Below are 24,723 nucleotides of genomic sequence, written 5' to 3'. Positions count from 1 at the left end.
GCGGTCATGATATGAAGGTTTGGCTTGGAAAGGTTTTTTCGCCTGGTCACAGACCAGGTAGCCATCCAATTTGCTGTTATAGAACGAAGGCCATGCTCATAAAACAATAATATCTGAAATGGCACTGACTGCCAATGATTCACAACCCTTGACTTTTTTCACATTTTGTTGCTACAGCCTGGTTTTAAAGTGGTTTCAATTCAGATGTTTTTGTCTGGCCCACACACAATACCCCATAATGTCAGTGAATTTAAATATTTTTTTATATATCTTTTCAAATGAATACATTTAAAGCCGAAATGTCTTGAGTCAAGTATTCAACCTCTTTGTTATGACAAGCCTAAATAAGTTCAGGAGTAAAACTTGTCACCCCCAAAGCCAATTCCTCCTTTGGCCGCCTCTCCTTCCAGATCTCTGCTGCCAATGACTGGAACGAACTACAAAAAATCTCAAACTGGAAACACTTATCTGCCTCACTAGCTTTAAGCACCAGCTGTCAGAGCAGCTTACAGATCACTGCACCTGTACATGGCCCATCTATAAATAGCCCAAACAACTACCTCTTCTCCTACTGTATTTATTTATTTTGCTCCATTGCACCCCATTATTTCTACTTTGCACACTCATCTACTGTCAAATCTACCATTCCAGTATTTTAATTGCTATATTGTATTTACTTCGCCACCATGGCCTATTTATTGCCTTTACCTCCCTTATCTCACCTCATTTGCTCACATTGTGTATAGACTTATTTTTCTACTGTATTATTGACTGTATGTTTGTTTATTCCATGTGTAACTCTGTGTTATGTGTCAAACTGCTTTACTTTATCTTGGCCAGGTTGCAGTTGTAAATGAGAACTTGTTCTCAACTAGCCTACCTGGTTAAATAAAGGTGAAATAAAAAAATAATAAAAAAAAACGTGCTCAACAAGTCTCATAATAAATAGCATGGATTCACTCTGTGTGCAATAATGGGGGGGGGGGGGTTATAATGATTTTTGTGTTTAATGACTACCTCATCTCTGTACACCACGCATACATACAGTGGGGCAAAACAGTATTTAGTCAGCCACCAATTGTGCAAGTTCTCCCACTTAAAAAGATGAGAGGCCTGTAATTTTCATCATAGGTACACTTCAACTATACCAGACAAAATCAGAAAAAAATTCCAGAAAATCACATTGTAGGATTTACTTGCAAATTATGAGCAAATTATTATTAGCAAATTTATTTGCAAACCCAATCGAACATCTCTGGAGAGATCTGAAAATAGCTGTGCAGTGATGCTCCCCATCCAACCTGGCAGAGCTTGAGAGGATCTACAGAGAAGAATGGGAGAAACTCCCCAAATACAGGTGTGCCAAGCTTGTAGCATCATACCCAAGAAGATTCGAGGCTATAATCGCCGCCCAAGGTACTTCAACAAAGTACTGAGTAAAAGGTCTGAATACTTATGTGAATGTAAAATTTCAGTTTAAATTTGATAAATTTAACAAATGTCAACTGTTTTTGCTTTGTCATTATGGGGTATTGTGTGTAGATTGAGGGGGGGGAAACAATTGAATCAATTTTAGAATAAGGCTGTAAAGTAACAGTGGAAAAAGTCAAGGGGTTTGAATACTTTCCGAATGCACTGTATGTCAGTGGTAGTAAGTCCTATTTGCATGTGGAAATGTTACCAAATGCATCTTTGAGTCAGGAGAACAGTACAATGTATGAATGGCCAGTGTCAGTCCATTTTTGAGGCGATAATCCACAATATAGTGTCATAACCAGAAGTAAACACTTGTATAATGCGTAATATTTTTTTGCAAGACTACAATGTCCATCTGCCATACGATCTGAGGTCTTCCAATTCAGCATAAAATGGCATATGACGGTGTTGATAAACAAAGTCCTTTTACACTTCTGTCTTTTCCCTTCGATATCTGAAAGTTAATGATGAATAGAAGCATTTCTATCAAGCCCAATAGGCCGTAGTACTATTCCTCTTTTGAATTATGCATATACAGTGTAATATTGAGTGGAAGGTTCCTTTTTAATTAGTAGAATGCACATTACCAATACATTCAACGGGGCTCAATCCATTCGCTTGATCAGAATCTGGTCTCGAGTGAATCTTTTTAAAAATATATTTCAGTATCTCCCGCTACACTTGTCTGAGTCCAAATAGTTATCACTAATCAATAGTGATAGGATTGGATATAAACTGAGCGGGACAGACTGCCTTATCCAGGAGGCTCCTTGCAGCAGTCACTCACTCACAATGATGCATGCGATTGGCCCATGGGAGTAGTGATGTTGGTTATTCCAGTCCCAACCACTGTGTGCCTGCAATCATCCCTTGAACCAGGATCATAATCATTATGGCACACTGTAAGAATCAAAAATTAGCATTTATTATTGGACAGGGTCAGGTAGTCCCTCCCTGTTTCAGTCCATTTTCTAACATTTTGTGTCTAATGAAAATTACCCAGGTTGGTATATAAGGAAAGGTTCCCCTTTCAGTTTGTGGTGCTGCGGAGCCAACTGGCAAAATAATCTTGCCTGCCAGACCTTTCTCACCTTTCAATGTGGAGATGCCTGGATTGATGCAGCGGCCTGCTGGAGCAAAACGTTTTAAAAAAATGACCCGTTTTTGTCTTACCTTGAATTTTATTAACTGCCTAAAAGCCAACGTCGTCTGAAAAGTGCATAAGCAGGGTAGTTCTTCTTCCTCTGTTATTTGAAAAGGGTAGCTGTTGATATTGACAATGCAGACCCCCCCCTGCCTCCCCTGTCGTGCTCTTTTCATACGTATTTTGACACTCGTGCCCATGTGTGTGTGTGTGTCATTCATAAGAGTGCAGGCAGGGTTGCCAGGTCTGGCAAAAATGTCCACTCAAAACATGCCAAAAAGCCTGAAAACAAGCCCAATTAGTTGTTTTTCAGAGCAGGAGTTGCCACATGTATACAATAAACCCTTTTCCCCCAATGTTATCTAGCCAATAAAGAAGTAATATCAACATAATTTGTAACGACATTAGAAGCCACATTCGGGTGAAATCAAAATAATATTTCTTGTGAATTATGACATAATAAACATATTTGTAAAGGTAATTTGCCCTTTTATTAAACTCGCCAGATCATTTTACTTCAATCGATGTGGATTTTAACTCATTTGACTGCTATGATTAAAGCAATAATGCATGACGCAACGCGCAGTGCCTGGATACAGCCGTTAGCCATGGTGCGCGTGTGTATATCACAAACCAGATGTTATTAAGACTACAAACCGTTATAAACGGTCCATTTTTTTTGTGAGATTTGACTTGTCATTTCAATAGCTATAATCTGGGTTTATGATTGTAATTCAACTTTGGATTGCAGGTAGCCTATAGGCCTACGTCTTATATCAGATAGTCTACAGTAGCCTAGGCAAGATGTAAACGGAACCATTTAGCAGCTTGCTTTTAGTTCAAATCAACAGGCTCATTTATTCAACATGAATAGCTTGGCGATTTTCTATAGTAATTGCTTGTGTTTCCCAATAGCCTGCTGGAATAGGCTACTAAAGATGGGGTTGTACTTTCAATCACTGAATTAAATATTAATATGTATGTGAAGTGAATATGCTTGTCAACAGCAGCCAGTGTTTTTTTAAATTTATTTTTTACATGTAGCTCAATCTGACTGATTTATGTCAATTTAATGCGTTATGAGAACTGATCGGCAATTGCGAAAAACTTCCAATTTATTTAACTGAACATGGCCATTTAATAATAGCATAATAACACAAGGCTACTACAACAGCAATACACTGATGTTATAGGCCGTTCCAGGTAGACCACATAAGTGGCAGATTGATTTGTAATGACTCCAGTGACCTAGTAATGTCAACATATTTCTTGTATAAAACTGTACAGTAGCCTACAATGGCATATACATGGATAGGCTACTTGATGGCCAACAAATGTTAATAAATGCAAATGATATTCTCCACATTTTAATGTCAGTTTCATTGAGCACTTTTCCCCATAACAGAAGCAGGTGAGGGAGTTCCATAACTGACATTTCAAATTCCCTCTCATGCATTTCAGGTCGCAATTGTAAATGAGAACTTGTTCTCAACCTGCCTACCTGGTTAAATAAAGGTGAAATCAAAAAAATAATGACAAGTTAAATAGACTACCTACAACTGGTAAAACGTTGTCACTACGTGAACGTGCTGCTCTGTCTCCTCTCACTCACGTGACTCAGCCAATAGTGGACTAGGCTGCGGTGCTCTCTCAACACACCCACCCACCCCTCCGGCCCTACTCACTCACTCAGCAACAGCCTGCCTCATTGCCTGATAGTCAGCAGCAGCAAGTCACAGTGAAATAGAAATGTTTTTTGTTTATGCCATGGCGGCCACAGAGCAACTTAGAAGTAGCCCAAAAACCTGCGACCAATACATTGTCACCCACGTCATTGTTTTCAAAGTAGCCTAATTTAGCTGGAAAACCACAGATATGGCAACCCTGAGTGCAGGAACTTGGAAGGCAGGTAGAGGGATCATGCAAATCATGTATACCACCTGTCTCCTGTCATAATAAAAGAAAGTGTTGCCACGTACACCGGATATGTCAACCTGGACTTTGGGGTAGACGTGAGGTAGTGGGTTCGTGACAATCCGTGATGGGCACGGAGTGACCCAGGTGTCCAGCCGCGTCTCTGTCAGCCGTGACAGGTAGAGATGTGGCTCAGTTAGGCTGTCATCGCTCCCCCTGGCCTCTCCCGCGGTGCCGAGCTGCCGGCTGCCTGTTGGTGGCAACGTTGGGATTTCGTGGGAGCCGCAGACTGTAATCAGTCATTATGTCAGCAGCGCCCCCAGGAGCCCCGCTCCGGCTCATTCAGCCAAATAATAAGCAGCCGATAACTGTGATGGCGCGCAGGCAGGGGCCCCGCAGGGTGAGGAGCTGGAAAAGGGGGCCTTTTCCACTCGCCCTTGTACACAGAGCTATCACCTTCAGTCAAGGGATGGAGCAGGCTTTCATAGACCCCCAGCAGCCTCTCTTCTCACGGTCAGAGGGCCACACGCTCTTCTGGCTGGGGCTAGCATGGAACGTGTGTCTGTGTGGCTTGCTCTGTCTCTGTCTGTCTGTTCACGTCTCCAGGTTTTCTGATTAATTAAATATTTCTTTACAGATCTGTAGGAATGATGTTGAGGTGTTTTGGATCAGGAGGATTAAACCACAATGAACAACCCCTACTTTAGGTTGACACAGTGGTGTAGAAGCCTACATTTCCTGGTATTCCCTACATTGGATAAACCTGATGATGGTTTCACCTGAAAATATGCCTTTCAAAGTTGTAACAGACCCTATTTGTTCACCAAATATTTAAGTGTTTGCCAAAAAATGCAATATTAAATCTGCGTATGAAGTGGTAGCTTTCCGCTATCATTCTTAAACCAGACGATGGCTTCGTTCCGAATGGCACCGTATTCCCTATATAGTGCACTACTATTGACTGACTAGTGCTCACCCGTAAGGTCCAAGGATGGCCATGGGGCTGAGGGAAAATTGTGCAGTTTTATAAAGATAATTTCCTGTTTTTATTTATATATATATATATATATGTGTATATATATATATATATTTTTTACCATGTCTTATGATGTGTTCATATGCTATCTGGGGAGCCTGACCTCCGGGTGGGATCCCAACACCCCCCCCCCAAAAAAAAATCCTGTGCCCCCCCCCCCGAGTTTTGGGGGTGTGTGGTACGCCAGTGGCTGACTGTTGAAACGTGTATTGAATAAGATATCCCCCCTCCACGGCCCTCCCCTAGATTTTTGTCATTCCATAACAAGGTCCACAGTCTCCCATTGTCCCTCTAGCATTCCTCTGCTCAGTAGTATTGACTGGTTCTGCTGGGTGACTGGTGCCATATTACATCCGTTTATCATCGGTACGACAGAGCGCTCTGAACGTCCCGTCCTCTTCACCAGACGTTTGACAGCCACATCCGTTCAACAAGGCTCACTCCATCTGCCTTGTCCATAACTAGTGGCTATGCACAGCCTACATATAGACACATCACATCCTACACATCACATCCTACACATCACATCCTACACATCACATCCGTAGTACAGAGCAAGATCTCAGCAGGATTTCTTCCAGCTGTAACAATGGATGGAGGGAAATTTGTACGACGATTGTTAGATTTGTATTTAGCTTTTATCACTTTTATTTAGGTGCTATGCGTTGGAGGTGGTTCGGTGAACCATGTTTAATTAAGTGACGAGTAACCTTGGCTGAGATCTGAAGACTTGAGCTGATACCTAGGCTTTACCTTAACTGGCGAACAGCCATCTGCTCGCACTGTGGTAATTCGTTAACTTGCAACTGATGTCACAGGCATGCAGTCAGATCTGGGCTGCCTAGTTATTCACAGGCCATGGTCTCATAAATTACCACAATGGGAGAGGGGGGGGGATACCAATTCAGTCAAGATGAACTGTTAACTTTCAGTGCTGTACGTGCCAAATGGATGGCTACATATCAGCTCATATTTAGACCGATGAAAGAATTTATGAGCATGCTTATCATACTGGAGCAATGTGAGACTACGGTAGGTAGCTAGACTATGAGCTCAGGTTTGATCCTTCACAGTTAAACTCCCACCCTTAATGATTAATAGGCACTCGCAGTCATGATATTGTTGCAGCAGTCTTTGTCTAAAATGGCACCCTATTCGCTATGTAGTACTTTTGACCAGAGGACATTGAGGGGATACAGAGCCATTTGGATAGAGCACAGTTTAAGTTGCTCTTAATCTGCCAGGGTCCTGTGGCTTTAATTTTTATGTGATATCAACCAGGATATTTCTGTGCCATTCCTGTGGCTTTAACTTTAATGTGATATCAACCAGGATATTTCTGTGCCATTCCTGTGGCTTTAACTTTAATGTGATATCAACCGGGATATTTCTGTGCCATTCCTGTGGCTACAACTCCCCCCAATGAACAGAATAGATTGAGATGAGAATCATAGATAACTTTTGCCCTGCACAAAGCAATCTAATTCGGGGAGGCACATTGCAACTCGTTTTTTTCTCTCTTTCAGCCCCTTGCAGTAAGGCATTTAAGCACCTCACTGTGGTGAATCTTTTTGTTGTTGTTGTATAGGTTGTGGTGGCGGTGCGGCTGGCGAGACCAAATGTCCACTTACTGGCTCCGCTGTCAGAGATGAGTCGATGTGAAAGGTTACGGTCTCTAATCTTGTTTATGTTTTTGGTGGTGGTAAGCCCTCGGAAAGCCAGCTTTGTGTCAAACACAGCTGGGTAGCCTCGTATAATTGCAACTGGGCAGAAATAATTGGAGCAGCAGCTTAAATGCAGCCACTACACCCAGGTCACTAACTGATTTCTATCTGCACAGCTTTCAGAACAAATGTGTCACATGATAAATTGTCATATTCTGCCAACTTTAATGGGGGAAAAAATGGGAATATGGCAGTGCACATGTGCCAGTTGATGCGCTGCGATCAAGATAAACTGATGTGACGTTGGCTCACGGTACATAAACTAATAATGTAAGTCTGGCGCTCAAACTGAAATGTGGCATTTGAAATGCTGAAGGGGTCTAAATGGTGAGATGGCGAGCAAATTCTGTTGTATTAGTTACAAAAGCACTCTGCCAATTTATCAACCTGACATTTAATTTATAATAGTAACAGTGAGATTGGTGCATTTAACTAATTACAAAAGCATCCGGCCTTTCCATGACTGCCTAGCACAATCTGAAACTAGGCTTGAATTGATACTCATATTTAAAACAACTTTGTCCTCTCACCTGATGCTCTTGTCATCCCCACTCAATATAGAATCCCTTGACACGTGAACCGAGTATTCGGACCAATACATGCCTCAATACAACAGGCAGCCGCTTTCTCCTTCCCTAATAGGCCAAAACCTCCATCGGAAGAGTTGGCCACCTTTCTCCACCCACTGCTTGGCTTCAGATTGGCTCCTTGTGACCCTATAAAATTCATCATTAGCTACAAACGTACAGCCCCTCCGTCCAATGAATCCTCCATCCTGAAGTGGTCAATAACCTGGCCTTCCATCTAATCATTGGGAGTGTGGAATACGTGATGCCAATGCTCCTGCGGGGAAGGCTTTTTTTGCGCCGCGTTCGACTGATGACTTTGACTGTCTTGGTTGTGGGGGAAATGTGGATTGGAAAGATGGTCAAGAGTAGTTTTAATTGTACTGACACTAAAGGATGAAATTGAACAGGAAAGAAGTGCTTTTGGTGCATCGATCTTGAGAGAGAGAGAGAATTGTAACCTTCTCTCCATTGTCTGGTTGAATGCAAATTGAGCATCCGAATCGCACTTTAATTTTTAATAAAAGGGAAAAGCACACCGAATAAGAGAGCATCTCTCAGGCTCTCAACCATCATGTCCAATTAGAGCCTGTCTCTGAGAGGAGCCTGGACGGAGAGTCAGCCTGGACTGTGGCCATACAACCACTTTATACACATTTTATGATGTTTTGACAGATGACAAAGGTTGCCAACCCCAGGTCCCGTACCGTTGTCTCTCGTATGACAAAGGTGGCCAACCCTGGTCTTGAGGGGGCTGCAGTGTCCTGCTGGTTTTTCCTTCAAGGCTCTCTGCCCATCTGATTAACTGAAGCTATTATTTTAGCAGTGTCACCCCACCTGGGTGTCAAGAGATTGACTGGGTCCTTAATTGCTTTCAAGGCCTCCTGAGTAGGATTGCGGCTCCAACTCTATTGTGCAGGAGTTAGGTCTCCCCAAATAAAATGGCTGGATTTCTTTGAACACAGATAACAGCGCTCAGCTTTCGTTTGCTTCCGTATGAACAGTACTTTCCCCGCTGGAACGTCACCCCGGCCATGAGATCTGAAGTCACACACCAACAGATGCAGAGAGTCCTCATGCATAAGAAACCCCTCTCCGACAGCCATCTGTCTCCCTCTGTCAGTTACCATGCGCCGTCAGTTTGTTTTTGTTAGCGCCGTGTACAATTTTAATGACATGCAAAACGCGGCATCCAATCTCATGGTCCTCACACCTCGTTCTGAAAAATCTCATTCCTCGACCTATCTTTGACCTGAGTAACAGGAGCCAGAACAATCTCTACTGAGAGATCCGTAACTCTGAGTAGGTCTGCCGCTGTTTAACTGTGCTATACTGTTACCCCACAAGACTGCTGGGTTGAATTCTGTTGCTGGGCTAAATTAAAAAGTTGAACCTCATTTGACCTTAAGCAGGAAACCCTAACAACAACAACAACAACAACAACAACAACCATCACCACCATCATAATGGATCAGTCTTACCTCTCCATGGTCTGACATTAAATTGAGGGGCTATTCTGTTGGCTGTGGAAGTGAGGAGGATTTGAAAAGTACAGTGCACATTGACGTGAGTAAATTAGACAGACACTCATAAGCAATGTATAGACTTAGACAATTGTTGTCTTGTTTTGCTTGCAATCTGCTCAATTTGAAAAGTGGCCAATAGCGAGTGCTCGCAATCTGCTTCAAAGAATCCCAGTAACATTAGTATGCAGCCCCATGTTCCTCAGTCAAGCATAGAACCGCTACCCACAACACACTGCCTGCCATTATGATTGCTTCGGCCCTTTTTTTCAGCCTGAAATGACTGAATTCTTTATTTTTGTGACGGAATATCCCAGTTCATAGAAAATAAACTGCCCAAGTTTATCTGGAAAGCTATTGACGACTGGAATCATGACTCTGCTTGAGCAATTCATCACAATGTCACCCTCGGCAACGCTCAGAGAAGGCGATATATCTGAGGACTTCTCATTTCGAAGATGCCAAACACTCTTTGGTTTTGTTGAGTTTTCATTTGTAACCCAAATGTTTACCACCAACACTGCTATTTACTCTCTCCTGCAAGCTTTAACGGTATTCCTCCCAGGCTAAACATTAGCAAGGGGCATCTAGCTACCCGATGAGGACACGGCCCTTATCTCTCCCTGCCCCTAACAAGAATTGAACACGTTTACCGAGGCACAATGTCACTTTACAGCAGTCGACTGTCAGTTCTTATCGCGTCAGCCACCGGCAGAGAATAATGCAACAGGGCTTCACCAAAACAGAGATGCCTATCACTCCATCCCTATTTTTATTTTTATTATTATAGATTTTTTTGTGTACATGTTTAATGTAAACTTGGCAACAGAAATGTGATTTGCTGGGTTGATAACCTGTGGATTTAGGGGTTACACATTCAGTGACCCCCCCCCCCCCCCTCCCCCGTAACCTTTATAGGTCTTAAACAGAATTATTGGCTGTTGTAGCAAACTGTTACAGGACCCATTTTCTGCACATACTGTCATCATGCCTTTTTTAAAGATGGATGGCTACAAGTGGTATAGGCCTTCTCAGTAAATCGTGTGCTTAAGTCCTTTCACAATCTCTGTTGTTTCTCGCATCACACCCAATTGACTTTTTCCAGGCACCGTTCAGAATGCCTCTTTGGGCAGTCCGTTTTATTCATTGATTGCTATGGGAGATCGTCCACTTCTATTTTTTAGAAAAGGATCGATAATATCTTATAACTATCATTATCAAGGAATTCATATTCCAGCATTTTATAAACAAAACAAGTGCACACTTACTTTCCCAATAGTTTGTGAGTAGAACCAACATGATAGTTAGTCAATCAGTCAGTCTTGAATTAATACATTGTTCACCCCCTGCTGAGCGTGGAATTCACATGGCCATGTTTTTGTGACTGTAATCCAGCCCTATTGAATCCCGGATTCAATTACATTTTTTTATTTTTTTAAATCAGAAGTTCATTCTATTGTGCTTCTCCCCATGTAATGCCAGCCATAGATGTATGCCTGGGCTGAGGGATGGCTGTCCAATTTTACGCATGAATGGCTGCTCTGCCTGCGTTGTCTGTGTTTTAAAAGCCTCTGTCAGATGTACGTTTAGGATGTATTGCTGCGCGGCCCGTGTGTAATTTTTCCAGACATTGACCATTTCTGTCGAAGCCCAGAATCTGCTTGTGCAGTGCTATGATTTGCGACGTGTGTGTGTGTGTGTGTGTGTGTGTGCTCGCAGGCGTGCAGGTAGGGACAGGCTCATACTCTCTACTGAAATAATTTTCCTGTTTTCCCCTCGTCATTATTCATTTTGGAGCTACTCAGAATTGAACTACCTCAAAGGTCAAAGGGTATATCTTGTATTTTTGCTAATGGGAAATTAATACCAAACTGGGAAATGGGGGAGTTGTCGGATCAATTACGTCTGATACCTTTTGTGTTTTTTTGGGGGGGGGGGACTTTTACACACTAGCTGCCTTGATACGAAAAGAAGTCGGTGATAAATCAAGAAGGTTATCCGTAGAAGTTAGGTGACTTGTTGTGTTATACTGTGTCGTATTAGGAAGTAGTTCATATGCCACTAACTAATGAAAGACAAAATAGCCCTGATCATGGGTGGAGGAGAGACTTCCAATCAACTCCAATATGTAGTCCAGTGTCTAAGTCCTAATCCCTCTCTTCTTAATGTCCATTTTTCACCTGGACAGGCCAATTTCACAGTATCACAGTGGGACCTAAACACTTGTCCACAATGTGATATAAAAGAGCGACATGTTCCCTTGTGTTATGACGTGTAGATCAATACAAGGTCAGGCTGCCCATTTAAGATGTTGATACAGGTTCAGTCGTGTCTGTTTGTATCCCAAATGGCACCACATTCCCTATATAGTGAGCTACGCACTACTTTTGACTAGGGCCCACAGGCTCTGGTCAAAAGTAGTGCACTATATAGGGAATATGGTGCCATTTGGGACACAATCTGCATGTAGTAGTACAGAAGGCGTTGACGTTGTTCATCACCTCGTGGAGAAATGGGCACCCTTTCTAACCTCCCTGTTACAGGGGTCCTGGGATATCTCGGCTGTCTTCCACAAAGCCTGAATGGGAGCATTGTGTGTGCCCGTTCCTGCTCCTTACACATGGAAGCAGGACACTAGACGGGCCTTGCCAGTAACTCGATCCCCAGTTTCAATCAGATGCAGGTTTGTTTTGGAACCCATTCTCAATGCCAAAACACAGTTTTTGTGTCGATGTGTGTTGCAGTGCTTTTGTGCACATGTTGAGTTTCATGTCTGCATATTATTCCTCCCCGCCACCCACACAAGCAAAAAATAATATTACAAACTAAATGTCAATCGAAATGTTCAGAAATACCGCCTTTACATATTTCTTCAAGTAAGTTATTTAGATAATTTTCCTTTGCAGTGGAATATTGGTATTTGCATTCAATAGTATTATACTCTAATACTCTGCATTAATCTTGATCACGTCTCCTTGCCCGACAATATAACCCTGCACTGCAAACGTGATGCAAAGTGCCGTTATTATGTGAGGGAGGAGAAAAGCGAAACGTCTGATTGTACATGCACACGATGCTGTAGCCCTTTGAAGGACCTCCAGTGTCAAGTCCCACTAACGTCACCCATACAATCTTCTCCTCTATTGACTTCTATGTTCCGCCGCAAGGTTGGTCATCCCATTGAGAGTATGTATGTATTCCAAAGAAAGAATAGCATCATTACCATAATGATATTCCATCTCAAAGATAAACACCCGTTCCCTTCCCCACACCTTGCCTCTCAAGCTTCGGTGAAGAGGGCAAAATTGTGGGGTTGACGCTAGTTCGCCTTGACACCCGCGAAGGCGGCCATCTTTGAAAGGTGTCTTCGACAAGGTGTTTTGCATGTTTACTGTAAATTGTGGGGTTGACGCTAATTCGCCTTGACACGCACAAAGGTGGCCACTTTGAGTAGTATCTACTACAACAAGGGGTTTTACACATTGTGGGGTTGCCTCTGGTTTGCTTGACACGCACAAAGGTGGCCAGTTTTTGGAAATGTTTTCTGACTCACAAATTGTGGGGTTGACGCTTGTGCACCTTTGACGTATACATTTTCAAAAATATATATTTCGCAAGAAGCTGTTTTACACACCAGATTTCCCACCCACCTACCTTTTCTCATTGTGTGAACAGAGCAGGGTTATGAGGAAGCCTCCTCCGCTCCTCGACGCTTTATCCAACATTCATATCATAGGACACACAGGGACAACCGTCTGCTTGCACACTCAATACGCACAGAGACAAACACGTCAGTAACACACATCTCGCATAGTTCAAGGTTCTGCCATTCACTAATAAGGCCATTAAGGACGCAAGCATGTGGGAGACTGCAGCAGAGGATCTAAAAAGGCTGGAGGTGTTATTTGAACGTACGCCCGTCTCCACCTCCACTCAATGTCATGCAGATGGAGAGAGAGTTAGGGAGAGGACGGAGACAGAAGACTCAGCAGAAGACGCAGGGGGAGATTTGAGAGGTTGACATTGGAGAGGAAGGACGATAGGAAGATGCAGAGGGAGGATGGCGGAGAAGGACGGATAGGGATGGAGAGAGGGAGAACGATAAGATTATGCAGAAGAAGGGAGTGAGTGAGGAGCAGAGAAAGTGAAAACAAGGCTGCAGAATGTATTTTTCTGCCTCCCTTACTATCTGCATGTTCTCTGGTCTGGGTTGCCAACAACCGCAGTCAATTGTTATCAGTTACCCTGCATTTAATTTGTCCCTTGGGTCCAGATGTTGCCTATGCATAGTGTGTGTCTGTCCTGCTTCCCCATTCACGCCTAATGATAGCCTCTGCTAACACCCCTAGACTGACTCAGCACATAATGTTTGAGAATTACTGGAATAATATGTGCCATGTGTTATCTACCTGTAGGTTAAAACAAAGCTCTCATTTACTTGAATAATCAAATGTGTTATCAAATTTGTTTGTTCACATACACACACATTCATGGAGGTCTAGGCCCACCTCTTGTTTTCAAGAATTCCATGCCTGTCGTTATATAGGCTACAATGAGAAATGCAACTCAGTTTGCAGACTCGTTTTTGGAAACCATGAAGTTTGTATGAATTAATGGCAAGTTTTATTAGATTTGATGGACAAAACTACCACGGCGTCTCGACTCCATAGTATGGATACACAATGTCAATTGAGCACTTTGTGTGGTATCCACTCTCTCCAAGCTGGTCCTGTTCATAACCAGGACACTTCAATCACAATGCATTTTCTCTACATTAACCTTGTCCATATAGCCTCTGGCTGTGTTCTGGCCTGTAACAACCCATGAGTTGAGAGACTAGGATCAGCCGTTACCGCGTTTTGTCGCTTGTAACGCCACACTAGAAACGCGTGTGTTTGTTTGTGTGTGTGTGTCGGGGGCGACAGTGGCTTAGTGAGCCCTGTCCTGTGACTTCCCGGCCTCTCTCTCGCTCTCAGCACATTCTCCACTCAGCTGACAAAGTAAGCCGCTCTTTGATGAGCTCCGGGGACCACAACTGCCTCGCCTTTTGTGTACGACACAGGCCGTCACCCTGCATTAGTCAGCCATTAGTCAATTGTTAGCAGTGGTGGAAAAAGTACTCCGTTGTCATATTTGAGTAAAGATCTTAGAAAATGACTGGAGTACAAGTCTCCCAGTACAATCCTACTTGAGAAACAGTCTAAAAGTATTTGGTTTTAAATATACTTAAGTATCAAAAGTAAAAGGTGTAGAAAACCATTTCAAATTCCTTATTAAGCAAACCAGATGGCACCATTTTCTAGTTTGTATTTGAACTATAGCCAGGGTTACGCTCCAACACTCAGACATAATTTATATACAAAGCTTGTGTTTAGTGAGTCCACAAGATCAGAGGCAGTAGAGATGACCTAAGCGTTCAAAATGTAACGAGTACTTTTGGGAAAATGTATGGAGTAAAACTATTTCAGTAAAAATACTTGAAAGTACTACTTATGTACTTTACCCCACAGGTTGTTAGTCATTAGTCATGCGTTAGCCATTAGCCACTAGTCAGTCATTAGTCATGCGTTAGCCATTAGCCACTAGTCAGTCATTAGTCATGCGTTAGCCATTAGCCACTAGTCAGTCATTAGTCATGCGTTAGCCATTAGCCACTAGTCAGTCATTAGTCATGCGTTAGCCATTAGCCACTAGTCAGTCATTAGTCATGCGTTAGCCATTAGCCACTAGTCAGTCATTAGTCATGCATTAGCCACTAGTCAGTCATTAGTCATGCGTTAGCCATTAGCCACTAGTCAGTCATTAGTCATGCGTTAGCCATTAGCCACTAGTCAGTCATTAGTCTGTAAACGTGTGCTTTTTCTAGTTTTTCTTTTTAGCAGAAGGTATATGGGCCTGTTAGGAGTGTTGATGTGATAACCCTTCGATTAGGCTATGTGTCCCTAGTGCTGTAAAACCTAGATTGAAGCAGCTATAGTTGGCTGTATGAATGGACTGTAAACTCTGGATAGTTCGCTAAAAGCTAGATAAAAGCACTTACAGCAGAATATATGAATTGTTTCGGTATAGTGCACTAAATGCCTGTGAGTGGACTTGGGTTTCGCAGCACACAGTATAGACTAACCTTTTATGTGTGTCGCATTGTGAAGACTTTAAGGTCCACTATCTCGGGTTGTACAATAGCTGTTTCCTTGGATGCAATCATGGTATGAATCAAACCTGAGGCCACACTCGATGCCTGTTCATTTGCTGATACAAATGCACTGAAACTGATACGATACGAAATGGTAGACTTTTTTAAAAGAAAGTGAAGTTTCAGTTAGAGGTTTCTTTGGTTGATGTTGATTTGAACCTTGATGAACCTAGATGGGAAGCGGCTTTTAAGTTTCTCCTTAGTTTGGCATTCTCAACTAAAATGTTGCTTTCCGGATAGGTTACTCTTTATTCAGCACGACATTTGATATAAATGTGTATACTCCTGTGAAGACTCCCCACAGTAATACAACAGTGTCTCAGACACCTGTAAGTGCCTCATGAAAGGCACATTTGTCTCTGTTTCACAACCCTTTGAAGAGGTTTTAGAAGCTCCTATCCCTGGTCGCCACCACCACTTCTGCCCCGATGAAAGTAGTGGAAGAAATCCAATATCTTGCTGTGAAAACACCTCAATGTGTAGCTCAGACAGAGAAGGATAAGAAAACGAGAGGGTAAAGTGTTCTTACGAAGAACAAAACAGAAACATTGGTATAAAGATCCATTTAAATCTGCATTTGGAGCGTCAATATCACTTGTGTGCTGGAGTTTATTTCCATGATTTGTACACAGTTGTTCTCCATGACCACTAAGCGTGCAAGTTAAACCATTTTCAATTGAGATGTTCACTCCAATGTGAACATAATGCTTTGTAAATTCAGCTAGTTTCCACTGTGCAAAACTCTTGCTTGGGGGGATTGGTGCAATATGGCTGGTGCAAAAGGTTCTTCAAACCCCAATGGACCTTCAAATAACTGACAGATGCTATGTCTGTCTGACCACCAGCCTGGTTCTCCAGATATTGACATATGGTGTCTGCCAATCTAACAACAACCTCCGATTTGGATTGGACTTAATGAATAATGTACGCGATGAAACACACGCGTTACTGGTGAGGAAATAACATTGGGCCAGACGATGTGTAGACTGTTTAGACCAGCGGTTCCCAAACTAGGGTTCGCAACCCCATGTGGGGTCGCAACCGGAGATTTAAATTATTATTTAAAAAAATATATAAATATATATATTTTATTTGATATATATCTTGTCTTTATCTCAAAATCATTGTAATGTGGTTAACCTTAAACATCTACATGAAAATGATTCAAAACCACTGGGAATTTGTAACTGGGAACTCAAATCTCCAACTTCCGATTTCAGTGTGTTCAAGACAACTGGGAACTCTGGGGGGGATGACCTTTCAGAAATCATTTTGAAAGGTCATCCAACTCTGCATTCCAACTCTGGAACTCAGGCCTCTCTTGTATTTTTCTGAGTTCCCAGTTGTCTTGAAAGCACCGTAAAACCAAATATCGATCCAAGTTGGATGTGACCACAGAGAAATGTGCACAGTTGACCATGCCCCCTGACTTTGAGAAGCGCCGATGTGACATGCATCAAACACACCCATCTCATTAGTGGTGGTGAGAAGATACATTGTCAGACTAATTTGCAGTTGGCCGTCATTGACTGTCATAGCCCCACATTTAAAAGTATGTGATGATGAATGAAGACAATCAGAATACTGTTAAATGTTTTGCAATTGACTGCCACAGCCCCAAATAAAGTTAGCATTGTCTGTTAATTACATAGTTTTTTTTCACATGGTTGGGGTCTTGAGAATTTTCAGATGTGGACGAAAGGTTTTGGAAACCCTGGTCTAGACGGTAATTTGTAGTACAGGGTGTCCGTGTCATCGGTACAACATGTTGATATTAAAATGAAGCAAATCAAACGGAAGTGTGATTCTAGTGAGTGTTGTTGCTATGAACTTTTCAGAATGGTTCATTTTTAAAACCGATACTGTGACAGCTGTTGACATGTTACATTGATTGGTCTGAGCAGGTATTTTCTATACATTTTCAAAGCTACAGCATGAGTAATATAACAGGTCAAAGATGCCAGTTTGGTAATGCAGACTAAAACAAGGCATGAGAGAACTGCATTACTGCAATATCGTACTTCCATGAGGTTGTAGTATTGCTTTGATGATGTAGGCTAGGATACAATCTTGTATATATTTGGTCAGATGAGACCACACAATCAGTCTACACTTCTGTTCAAGCAAATTGGATTGAAATTACGTTTATCATTTGGTTAGTGCTTATTCAACCCCTCGTTTGATTTCGGATTTAACCCTTTGTATCATTTACTATTCCTATCCAGATGTGTGGACCTCCGCTGCCGTCTGCATACATTTAGTGTTTGCGATGTGGATGACATTCCATCAAGATAATTTTGAAGGGAATGCATTTCACAGCTCCTTTTGCTGCCACAAACAATAGCATCATTCCAGGGAGAGGATGACAACGCATGTTTTGGCCCGTGCTGGTCTCACACACACACACAAAGAAACCATGGGAGTGTGTATTTTTAAATACATTTAAAAAAATCAATTACACACATTTCTGTAGAATTAATTATAGGGGAGTTGTCGTAAATCATATTAATGCAGCTGTAATTAAACTCAGCCTCTTCACCTCTGAAGCCTTTTCAAAAGGTGAAAAGAAAGAGAGTGCAGAGGGAAGGAAAGATCGAAAGAGAGAATGACGGGGGAAGAGAAATGGAACGAGCAAAACAAAGGGATGAAGAGGGAAAGCAAATGCGAGAGACTGATTGATACAAAGACAGAGAGAGAAAATGGAGCAAGAGGGTGGTGTGTGTGTGTGTGTGTGTGTGTGTATTCATTCAGCAAAAAAAGGTAAATGGTGGAAAGAAAAAGCGGTCATCAAAATGCTGATGTCGTATGGGGATATTTACTGCAGAGTGTTAATGCAGTTTAAATCAGGCTCTTTGTCCGGCGGCCATCAGAAGGGCCCTGTTGGGTCCTAATAAATCAGCCATTAAACGCTGATGTGACCTGAATAGCGCTTCATACATATATAATCAACACATCGCCAATACAGAGTGCACCCAGACCACTTGAAACATTTATGAGGATGCTGCTAAATAACTTCTAATGGGCAAGTGAAGATGCACCAACAGTTCATTAATATGCAGCTAACATATACATGCAAATGATCATGTGTGTAATCATAAGTTGTAATGATGCCATTTTCAAAATGATTCTAATCCATATCCCTATCATCGTCATGGATTAAATCGATTCATTGTGTTGTGAATATCGTTTATTTATTTATTTTGCTCATCAGTCATTTTGGATTCTAACCGGTTTCTTTCTCTCTGTTCTAGGATGGGATATATGGTTCTAGACTCTGAGATGTGATGTACTGGATTTGTAAGGAGCTTTGACAAGAGAAGAATCACTCCCAGGTATGTGACAAGTCAATCCACTTCCTCGTCAGATCAAACAGTTGCGATTATCATAAGACAATTCTCTTCACTGTTTTCTCAAATTCAATCCCAAAAACAGATAGTCATGAACGCTTGATTCAAAAAAAACTTTTTTTAATTGGCTTGCTATCAAGTTACCCTCTTCAAGTGATTCAACCGACCTTGCAGAAATTCCAAATAGTTTCCTTTGAAAGCATGAATATGCATCAGGGAAAGATTAAATGCACATGCAGTCTCCTACACAGTATTTTGATGACGAGCATTCATTGGGTCCAATTTCACTTGTTTCCTTGTGTGCGATTTGATGAGTTGATGGTTATGGAAATGATCTATGATAGGTGCTCATTAACATATGCAAAACTACGGGACAGCCCTGGTAAGCAATGCCCCCTTGGCAATGGGAGAGTTTTCTGGTTGATAACCACGCACATCCAACAAGCATGTTTGGATTGCGCTTCCTGATGCAAATTATGTTTTCGGCGTAATCATGCAAAAGTGCAGCTGGCTTCCATTTTGCTGTGCATCGAGTCTCTACCCGCCCCACGCCAACACCCCCCAAAAAACCTCTCCACCCATACCTTATGCTTGTCTTCCCCCCCTCCCCCCATTACTGCAGGCTGTGCGTTTTTCAGTAAACGCCACCCCCCTCCTTGTTTACGTTTGCTTCTCGTTCCTCTGCCCCCCCCCCGGTTGTTTCTTCTCTTTGCCACTCTAAGCGATTGAGGCGAGGATATCGCCGGCTCATCTGAAAAAAATGATTATCCAGGTCACCTGACATATCATCTGTTGTTGATGAAGTGACTTAATCGTAAGCCGTGCGATACGGTGGGCGGAAATATGTTCTCAACAGCGGTTTATAAATTCAGCAAGAGGTGGCATTTCACCTTTTTTGAATAACTCCACACGGAATCGCACCAGGGGGTTTTGCAAGTTACAGTACATGGCACCCCGGCAGTCGAAAGGATTTGAATGGCATTTCTTCCTCAGACAGGTTTTTCAGAAAACAGTGCAGGCGTTTCTGCTGAGAGTAATCTGAGTGATAACCTGTTTTAATGTACAATAAATATGCATTAATGTCACAGCCAGTCCTTTCCTCTGCACAGTATGAAAATAAGTAAGGGCAGGAGTCAAATCTACTTGGCATATTAGTCGCGAGATGTCAATGAAGCTTTTGAGTAACATAGGAGAACAGTGGGGTGTTTTATTGAGTTGCACCTCACAGCCTCAGTTCGTCGGGACTTGGACTCTACAAGGTGTCAAACATTCCACAGGGATGCTGGCCCATGTTGACGGCAATGCTTCCCACAGTTGTGTCAAGTTGGCTGGATGTCCTTTGGGTGGTGGACCATTCTTGATACACACAGGAAACTGTTCAGCGTGAAAAACACAGCGGCGTTGCAGTTCTTGACACACTCAAACCTGTGCGTCTGTCACCTACTACCATACCCTGTTCAAAAGCACTTACATATTTTCTCTTGTCCATGTCCCAATTCTCTCAAGGCTTAAACATCATTCTTTAACCTGTCTCTTTCCCTTCATCTACACTGGTTTAACAAGTGACCTTAAGGGATCATAGCTTTCACGTGGATTCACCTGGTCAGTTTGTCATGGAAAGAGCATGTTTTCCTAATGCTTTGTACACTCGGTGTATGTTGTATGGAAGGGCTTATGTTTGGATTGTATCTTAAAGCTAGCACATGTGTAATGGATGTTACTCTTGTACAGTGGGAATCTCAATTGTATTTCCTTGATTCCTTGCGTTCCTCCCCTCAGATATTTTCCTCCAATACCTTTTGAGGAGGAGGCTAGGACAGAGGGCATGAGGAAACAATTAAATACAACTGAGATGCACCCATATTTTTATATTTAAATCTCTGGGACTTCAACTCCCCTGCTCTCTTCTCAGATCTATTGTAATGGCAGGAGCCTGCTGCTAGCATAAAGGAGTGTAGGAGTGTATCTCACAAATGAACTACTATATTAGTTTTGACAGGTGTCAAAGGAACTTATATCCTTGTATTACTACTTTCATTCCAAAACATCTTAACTCCCGACCTTCATTTGATGCACCTTATATTGTTTAATGTGCGGTCACTTTGATTTAAGTCCAATCTAGCGGAAGGAGACATGATCGCCTAGGAGAGTGAGGTAGATACCATGCCGCGGGAACATGGAGGGGAGCCTTTGACTAGTCACCTCATACACCTTTCCCAGCATGCTTTGCATACCCATCTAGGTTACCATAGTGACGACAGTGTAAGGTCTATTTGACCACAAAGGGTTCTGATCACATGCACTCCGAGGTTTTGGTTTTGTTATCTTAAAGCAGTGCCATTTGTTTTGTTAGTTTGGCTCGACAGCCATGTCGTCTAGGTCTCACTGAATGACGCAGAGTAGTTTGAATGGAGCGACGTCTGCAACGTCCTCAAATTTGAATTCAACCTGAGGACTGTTTACTTTACAGGTCTTCTGGTGCTTTGGCTAACAAAATTACCAAACGCCTCAAATGAGGAACATGTTGGTGTTCGACATAAATGTGTGAAAAGCCACAAGTCGTTTGATGCACTTTTGATATCTGTAGTGGTGAATTTTTTGACATGTGGCACCACGACACTGTGAAATATATTTGCCCAGGCATGTTTACGGTCACCTCTGCCCCAGCAGGTGGAGAGGTCCTCGCAGGGTGTGATACGCCCCCCCATTGCTTGTTTCTGTGCAGAAATGTCACGACCCCATGATACAAATTAGAATTGTCTGAAATTATATGCATGGGCATATTTTTTGTAGATTTCGGCTTTTGTGAAAAATAATCAAAATACTAAGAATTTCTCAACATACTCAACTAATAGAAGGTGTATTCTTTGATTTAATTTAGTTAAGAAAGACCTGACCCCTTTTTGTCTTTATCACATTGTCTACATCCCAAATGGCATCCTATTCACTACATTGTGTACTTAGATATCCTTTAACCTGTCTCCTCCCCTTCATCTACACTGATTTTGAAGTGGATTTAATAAATGACATCAGTAAGGGATCATAGACTTCACCTGTATTCACCTGGTCAGTCTATCATGGAAAGAGCAGGTGTTCCTAGTGTTTTTTTGTATACTCAGCCTATATGGAATAGGGTTCCATTTCGGAACCACCCCATATCTTAATGTAGAGAATGTGTACATGCCTTGTCCTTGCTTCAATTCATTTTGTTGTCCTTTCTTATGCTCTAGTTGTACCACACTGCATTCAACCTGTCCTTCACCCACATCTATCTCTCGCTCTTTCACCATCTTCCTTTTTTTTCCTGTCCACCCCCCCCTCCCTCTTTTTTTCTGTCTCTTTCTGAAACATCTCCCCCTGTCCCTCTCTCCCCCCGGTCATGCTTGCTCAGCTCTTAGCCTGGCTGTGTCTGAGTGTCTACCTATGTCCCCCCGGCCTGCATATGCATACCGTGCTGTTTGCCTCGCTGCTGCTGCTAAGACAAGGGAATCACAGCTCCTTTCCCTCACCAGCTTACATAACCAACTCATACAGCATGGATGGTTCGTGGCCCATCGGTGGCACGTTGTCAGGGGGGGGATTATCATCATAACGATGGAGCGTAATGTGGTGGGACCTCGGCTAATTGCACGGTATGGACCAAATTGATTGAAACCAAGCCAATAATAACAAGGTATACTACACGACCAGAAGTATGTGGAAAACTTCTCATCGAACATCTCATTGCAAAATCTTGGACATTAATATGGAGTTAGTCATTCCTTTGCTATAAAAACCTCCACTCTTCTGGGAAGGCTTTCCACTAGATGTTGGAACATTGCTGCGGGGACTTGCTTCCATTCAGCCACGAGCATTAGTGAGTTTGGGCACTGATTTTGGACGATTAGACCTGGCTCGCAGTCGGCGTTCCAATCATCCCAAAGGTGTTCGATGGGGTTGAGGTCAGAGCTCTGTGTAGGCCAGTCAAGTTCTTCCACACCAATCTCGACAAACCATTTCTGTATGGACCTCGCTTTGTGCACTGAGCATTGCCATACTGAAACAGGAAAGGGCCTTCCACAAAGTTGTCTAGAATGTCATTGTATGCTGTAGCGTTAAGATTTCCCTTCACTGGAACTAAGGGGCTTAGCCCCAACCATGAAAAACAGCCCCATACCATTATTTATCATCCACCAAACTTTACAGTTGGCACTATGCATTGGGGCAGGTGGTGTTCTGGCATCCACCAAACCCAGATTAGTCCATGGGACTGCCAGATGGTGAAGCGTGATTCATCACTCCGGAGAATGCGTTTCCACTGCTACAGAGTCCAGTAGTGGTGAGCTGTACACCATTCCAGTCGATGCTTGGCATTGCACATGGTGATCTTAGGCTTGTGTGCGGCTGCTCAGCCATGGAAACCCATTTCATGAAGCTCCCGACGAACAGTTATTGTGCTGACATTGCTTCAAGAGGCAATTTGGAACTCTGTAGTGAGTGTTGGCAGAATATTTTTACGCACTACTCACTTCAGCACTCGGCGGTCCCATTCTGTGAGCTTGTGTGGTCTACCACTTCGCGGCTGAGCCGTTGTTGCTCCTAGACGTTTCCACTTCACAATAACAGCACTTGCAGTTGACCGGAGGAGCTCTAGCAAGGCAGACATTTTACAAGCTGACTTGTTGAAAAGGTGGCATCCTATGACGGTGCATTCTACTGCCAGTGTTTTTGTCTATGGAGATTGCATGACTCTGATTGATTTTATACACTTGTCAGCAATGGGTGTGGCTTAAATAGCCAAATCCACTTTTTTAAGGGGTGTCTACATGCATTTATATAGCGTATATCACCTGTTTGAAAGAAAATGCATGGGACTTTCATGGTTGAATCATGAATTGATTTTCTCTGAGACGAACTGGAATGGAGTCATCAGAGTGGTGATGACTGGGGGGTGTTCAAGAAGGGTTGACTACCCCCCTCTGTCACACGCTGCATCCTCAATCCCAGAGGACCGTGCAGAGCGCAGAAGGTTCCACTTGGCTTGATTGGTCGGCCCAGAAGCCGCACCCCCTGCCATGTCGCCTCCGACGCATGACGACTAAGGAGGGAGGGAACACATTGGCAAAGTGAAGTCGGATTAAGGCCAGGGGGGGACTTGCGATAGACAAACTTCCTGTCCAAGTTGACTTGTACATCAATCTACAGAAACAGGGGATCCTGCCCTTTCTGGCAACTTACTATTATGGTGAAAGGGGATATTATATTGTGACTTACAGTAGGCCTATTTCTGGGGGCCTCTCCCTAAATGCAGAGCCTAGATCATGTACTCTAATGTAAACTAACAGCTAGAATGTGTTGATGCAGATTAAAGGAAACCGCCAGTCATTCCACAGGGCCTGTTGGATATCGTATGATATGACTGAGGATTCTCAACCAGCACCACCCTGTGGTTTATGCTGTTTTATATATGTGCATACCGACTACCATTGAGAAGCTACAAAAATGTAAGCAGATATTGAAGAATGGCAGGTGGTATGAGTCGTTCTGGCTCAGACAGGGCTTCTTAATTACGGGGTATTGGAAACTCATACATCAGAATATGTTGCAAAGATATACGGTTAGCTGGAAAGAGTCCCCTATAGTACCTAATTTTCCAGTGTAATTGATGGATTTCACCTACAGAGATTTAGACGACTCTTAGGAGATTTTGCGTTTCTCCTTTTTCGTGGTCACAAATGCCTTTCAGTGCTCCTTCTAAAGCTTCGACTAGGTGCGAGAGCAGTCACTGAGCAGTTTCTGTTTGAAGTGTTTGAAGCCGGCT

General features: G+C 42.7%; 1 protein-coding gene across 16 annotated transcripts in view; it reads left to right on the top strand.

The window, feature by feature from the left end:
* The window catches only part of LOC109897029 (adhesion G protein-coupled receptor L3), a 303,186-nt gene that overhangs the window by 11,904 nt on the left and 266,559 nt on the right, over positions 1-24,723 (top strand). For all 16 annotated transcript variants that reach the window (XM_020491529.2, XM_020491527.2, XM_031832342.1 and 13 more), the window contains exon 2: positions 18,828-18,908. The gene's annotated coding sequence lies outside the window, so the exon portion shown is untranslated. The remainder of the gene's footprint in view (positions 1-18,827; positions 18,909-24,723) is intronic.

Source organism: Oncorhynchus kisutch, linkage group LG9, assembly GCF_002021735.2.
Source record: "Oncorhynchus kisutch isolate 150728-3 linkage group LG9, Okis_V2, whole genome shotgun sequence".
Classification (NCBI taxonomy): Eukaryota; Metazoa; Chordata; class Actinopteri; order Salmoniformes; family Salmonidae; genus Oncorhynchus; species Oncorhynchus kisutch.
The sequence above is the reverse complement of the archived record's forward strand: the minus strand, read 5'-3'. Positions and strand labels throughout refer to the sequence as shown.